Below are 6,000 nucleotides of genomic sequence, written 5' to 3'. Positions count from 1 at the left end.
ATATATATATATATATATATATATATATATATATATATATATATATAATGCATTCAACCTAACATCTCTGCCTAGTGCACATCCAAATAATAGATTCTTCACAATAATTTCCAGGGAACAGCAATGATCCTTTTTGTGGGTGCAACTTTATACTAATGTGATGTGTGGCTTTCTAGTATGTTTCAATTGGGGAAATATAAATCTTAGGGTTAAGAAGGACATTCCATTTATAGATATTTTGTATCTATAATTTGATTTCTGTGAAAAGTCCCTGAAATCTATGAAATAGATTTCATATACATATACATATTATATATACAATATTTAGCTGGCCTTTTTTCTCCATAGCAGGTCTTTACCGATGAAAGAAGCAGTGCATCAGTTTGCAATCTGGCATGAGCTCCTTCTCTTGTTGTGAGCTACTACCAAAGAACGTGTAGAAATTGGGATCTCGGAGAATTATTTGCACCCTTATGTTCATTGCAGCATTAGTCACAACAGCCAGGAGAGAGAAACAACCTACATGTCTCTAGACAGATGAATGGATCAAGGAAATGTGGTATACACATACAGTGAAATATTATTCTGCCTTAAAAAAGAAGGAAATCCAGGGTGCCTGGGTGGCTCAGATGGTTAAACGTCTGCCTTTGGCTCAGGTCAGGATCCCAGGGTTCTGGGATCGAGTCCCGCATCTGGGTCCCTGATCCTTGGGAGCCTGCTTCTCTCTCTCTCTCTCTCTCTCTCTCATGAATAAATAAATAAAATCTTAAAAAAAAAAAGAAGGCAATCCCACCATCAGCAACAACGTGGATAAACCTATGCTAAGGGAAATAAGCCAAACAGAGGGACAAATACTGCATGATACTACTTCTAAGAGGAACCTATAGTCAAACATGCAAAATCAGAGAGTAGAATGGTGGTTGCCAGGGGCTAGGGAAGTAGGAAGTTGAGGAAGTGGGTATAAAGTTTCAGTTACACAAGATGATTAATTTCTAGAGATCTGCTGAACAATGTTGGGGCTAAAGTTAGTATTACTGTAATGTACACTGAAAAGATCTGTTAATAGGGAAGATTTCATGGTAATTGTTCTTACCACACACAAAAAATCTAGGGATTGGTCACCCTCATCCATCTGTGAATATATCAGATAGGCACATAAACAATTTGGTAAATAAAAATGGAAGTCGTCTACATTTTATTAATGGAATTTTCTGGTAATGTGTTTTTAATTGATAGGAAACATGATTTCAAAAGTTAAATTGTGGTAAAAGAAAATCATGAAAATATAAATCTCAGGGGAAAAAAAAAAGAATGTGTGGAACGGCACCATTCCCTGGATGACATTTTGAGCCAGCAATGCAAAAATCCCTCAAACTTCACTAAGTGGCCTCAGAATAAATTCCTTCAAAGGAATAACATATTCCACTAAAATACTGCTCCAATTGTTAAAAGTTCTTTACAAGTTGAATTGAAATCTGGATCCTTGAAACTTTGCTCTTGAGTTGCACAGAATAGATCTGCTCTCCTTGAGAAATAATTCCTCAAATATTGGAGAGTAGCTATTCTGTCTCACCTGAGCCTCTCATTTCCAGGTTAGCAGGCCTCTTCCCTTCCTCTGTTCCTCATGAAATGGTTTTAAGTCTCTTTACTGAGGTAAAAATTTCAAGCACACACAAAAGTAGACAGTATAATAACCATTTATGTACCCATTATCCAGCTTTTAACAGTCTTCAACACTTTACCATTTTACCAATCTTAGTTCATCTATTCCCCTCTTTATTAGGCTGGAATATTGTGAAGCAAATACCAGACATCATGACACTTCATCTATAATTTCTTTAGAATGTTTTTAACTAATGACTTTTTTTCCATAACCACATGCCTTTAGCACAACCAACAATTTCAACCATAATTAGATTTATTAAAGTTTAATGAAGGCTGTTAAAGTTTATTTATTTAATTAATGACAGCATAAACATTCTGAAAAACAGAATGAGCCCTTGCACTGTTTTGCATACAGAGCAATTTGGAACTGATGATTAGGAAGAGATCCTTTAAAGTTGTGAGTTCAACAAAGTCAATGGAACTTAGTCTCACTTACTTAAACCTTACAGGCCTTTGGGGGAGGTTATCTTAAAAAAATATTTTTCTAATAGAAGTGGTACTATCTTCCAACTTACTTCTAATATGTCCCTGGAGGGAAAGGAGGGAAAATCTCCTTCCCTAATAGAATGGAAAGTTTTAGAGTGTGAAGGTGAAGGGAAGAGGATTACTTCTAGAAGGTCATTGCTGAATGCTTATTCCCTAGAGTTTTGAGATCTAGAAGTACTTTCATAAGTTACTATAACATTAGAACATTAGAAAGATAAGGGCATTTGAAACAAGGATAGAAGTAGTTTAATATTAGAAGGTAGGGTGCATCAGAATAACTCATCTAGGGAGATGTCAGATGTTCAGAAATTTTGGACAAGTTCTGGGAAATGAACCTGTGAATAAATCATTAGAGATTCCACTGACATGAGAAATGAGCCAAATCTTAATTCTATAAAATGCCTTCAGTTAATGACAAGTTGTAATATTTGTAGGATTGCCAGAAAGGAAACGCCTATGGTCCCCTTTCCTCATTCCATCTTATCCCGGTTTAAAGAACATTGATCCACAATAAATAAATGTACATGCATATATAAATAATTTAAAAATCACCTGTGGTGATGATATAGGAAAAATAAATCAGAACATATGAATTTGTCCCTGATTTACTTTTGACTTATTTATAATTTGTGTATGACTTTTTATGATTTTAGCAGAATGCTACTAAAGTATGCAGTATACTTTGCTGCTAAAGTCATAGTTCTCCCTAAAATACAAGAGGAACTCTCAACATGCTTGTTTCTTCTTAACCAGGGAAGTTGATTCTCTCCCATCTCAGGTTACATGATGTTCAAAAGTAAGCAAGAACACTTTATATCTAGGCAAATAAGATTTTGCTTCTTAAACTGCTTTAGTGAAGCTTTAGAAAACATCCTCTAGATGCAATCACAGGATGTAAAGCCATCCCGCAAACATTAAGTTTAAATTCAGTTCTGTGTATCCAAGGGAAGAAAAGTCTTCCTTGATTTTTTTCTCTTGGATGACTTCATTATATCCAACAAGTATTTATTTAGCTTTTGTTTAAGGCCAAGGGGCTATCCTGGTTGTTATAAGGGTACAATAGAAATGCATTGATCACTAGGACCCTACTTTCTGATTTTGGGAGTAAGACATAGACATCCACAAAGATGTCTGTGGAACCTCATATCAAGTACCTCTAAGTCCAAGATGAAGAATGTTGTATAGCTATTAAATTTTGTCCATGTTTTAAAAAGGAAGCAATAGTGTGGGCAAAGTTGTCAAGCAAGGCTTTAAAGAAGAGGGAGGACTTGAGCAGGTTTGGAAAATACTGGCAACATTTGGACTGGTGGACAGGCAGTAGAAAAGCATCCAGGGTGGGAGGGGCAATACAAACAAAGGTATGGGAGCAACACTTAATAAGGCATATGGTTAGGCAACTCTTGGTGGAACAATCTCTTGGGAATAGAAGGCTCATGGGAGAAATGACTGGAAAGTAGGTAGAAGCCAGATGGTGAAAGACTTTGAATGTCAATGAATCCTTTACTCTGAGGGAATTCAAGAGCCTTGGCAGTTTGTATGAAAGACCAGAGTCACAAAGGACCAAAGCCGAGGAGATTAGGAGGCTGCTGCCTTGTCAGAGAAACATTAACGAGAGCATGACGAGCAAGGGCACTGTGAAAATGGAAAGGGCGAGATGGCTGTGAAGGGCAGCTGTAATGATTTTGTAAGATTTGACGGATGACCAAAAATGAGGGAAGATGGAGGAGTCCAACATATTTCAGAGCTTTGGAACTTGGGGACCAGGAAGGATGGTTAACTGTGCTCATGACTGTCCACAGTCCTCGGCAGCTAAAGAAACCACTCTACGCTGTGCCTCAGCTAACGTGGTGAGCTCGTGGAGCACACGTAGGCCCTGGTTCCTGTGCTGTACCTACAGTCCTTCTGGCAGCACTTGCTTCATCTCTGACCCAGACCAGACCCAGACCATATCATCTTTGGGTGCTTAGTGGTGAAGCTTGCACAGTTGCGGACGGCAGCGGGGGGCAGGGCGGGGCGTGTGGTTCTCAAGCCTCTACCTCTGGGCTAATCCTCCACATTGCTCATGGCAGGATGAGAATCCATCCACACTGTTTCACTACAACAAACATCCCACAGTCTGTGTATCTGGTATCACTAATCTGACAGTGTACACAAGGACAGCAAGAGTTTTGTCAAGAGATTCGTCAAAGGATCTCAACAGAGATCCTACGTCTTATAGTTCTGGGTGAACTAATGATTTATCATCGTTCAGTTGCTTAACATTAATTACATCCATATGACATGGAGCATAGGGACTATTCTTGGCCCCTGCAGAAGTTGTGATTCCAAGCAAGTAGACAAATGTTCTTCTTTTGGAGGCTTTATTTCACTTGCATTCTTGTTGGTTTTTTATATTTTTCGGTTTGGCCTTTGTGACTGTGAATTGCTTAAGACAATTTACCATCCAGCCCATTTTGCTTATTTATGTTTCCAGCCGGCCCAGCAAGCGTTTCAGTTTCAACCTCTGGTCTACATAAAATCAAGATGTTCAAGTTAAACCTCTATTGAATCAGATGTTAGTAGAATTGAAAGGATCAGAGATTTGGGGAGCTGCAAGAGATCTTACGTCACCTTCCTCCTTGCTTCATAGATGGAGGATACTGAGGACTAGTGGGTAATGTAGCTTAAGTGAGTGACTGATCAAGGGATAGAGTCCAAGTCTTCACATTTCAAGATGTCTGTTGAGAACTGATGTTGGTTCCTTAAAACTTGGATTTCTCTTCAGTTTTGAAATTAATTCAATTATACATTTCATCGAATGAATATTTGTGGAAAACATTGAATGGTAGGGACAATGCTGAGCGGAATAGTCGGGAACCAGATGGATGTGTCCCTGCCCTCATGAAACTTGTTTTCTAATGCTGGCAGTTGAGATGAGCACTGTGGAGGCAATAAGTAGGATGACATGAGTAGGGAGTCAGGCTATATGTGGTCATTTTATTTTTTATTTTTTAAAGATTTATTTATTTATTATTGAGAGAGAGGGGGAGCAGTAGGGAGGGGCAGAGGGAGAGGGAGAGAAAGAATCTCAAGCAGACTCCCCACTGAGTGTAGAGCCCCATGCCAGGCTCAATCCCTTGACCCTGAGATCATGACCTGAGCCGAAATCAAGAGCCAGATACTTAACTGACTGAGCCACCCATGCACCCCAATATGTGGTCATTTTAGAAGCCTTAAGGGAGCCCACCCTAGCTACTTTTCAGTAATAGCATCAGAACCAACAATCACACATCTTCATTTGTAAGTTAAAACACAAAACAAAGAAGACATACAGAGTTGGTTTGACTGGAATCCAGGTCAAACCTTTATATAATCTGTACCAAAGCATGTAATTAAATTCTTAAATATAAATTATTTGGGGGCATGTTATTTGTAGCTTGTGCCTGGCTCAGAAAAGGCAATCATTGCATGTTCACTGACTACATCATTGGTTTGGTAGGATTCAAAAGATGGTACAGGGGCCAGCGTTAGTTAATGTATCACAGAATAATAGTATTTTGTGGGTAGAATGGATTTAACACATGACTTAGTTTAGCCTCCTTATTTAATGGATGGGAAAACAAATTCTGAAAGGGGTAAAGTGACTTACAGAAGGTCACACAGATAGCCAGAAGTTATTCATGTTGTTTGCAATACCTCCACTGTGGTTAAGGGAAGCTTCCTTGCATTTATTTTAGATCAAAGTTGATAGAAATAATTAGATATGGCTGTTTAGAGCATGGGCTTTGGAGTCAGATAGACCTGTAATAAAATATGGCAGCCCCAGACTTGGCTCTGTGAGTGACCCTGGGAAGGTTACATAATCTCTGT

General features: G+C 38.6%; 1 protein-coding gene across 1 annotated transcript in view; it reads right to left on the bottom strand.

Moving 5' to 3' along the window:
* Window positions 1-6,000, bottom strand: part of SGK1 (serum/glucocorticoid regulated kinase 1) — a 109,368-nt gene that overhangs the window by 32,203 nt on the left and 71,165 nt on the right. The gene's annotated exons all lie outside the window — the stretch shown is intronic.

Source organism: Neomonachus schauinslandi, chromosome 8, assembly GCF_002201575.2.
Source record: "Neomonachus schauinslandi chromosome 8, ASM220157v2, whole genome shotgun sequence".
In the NCBI taxonomy this organism is placed as follows: domain Eukaryota; kingdom Metazoa; phylum Chordata; class Mammalia; order Carnivora; family Phocidae; genus Neomonachus; species Neomonachus schauinslandi.
Note: the sequence above shows the minus strand (reverse complement) of the source record. Positions and strands in the feature narration are given on the sequence as shown.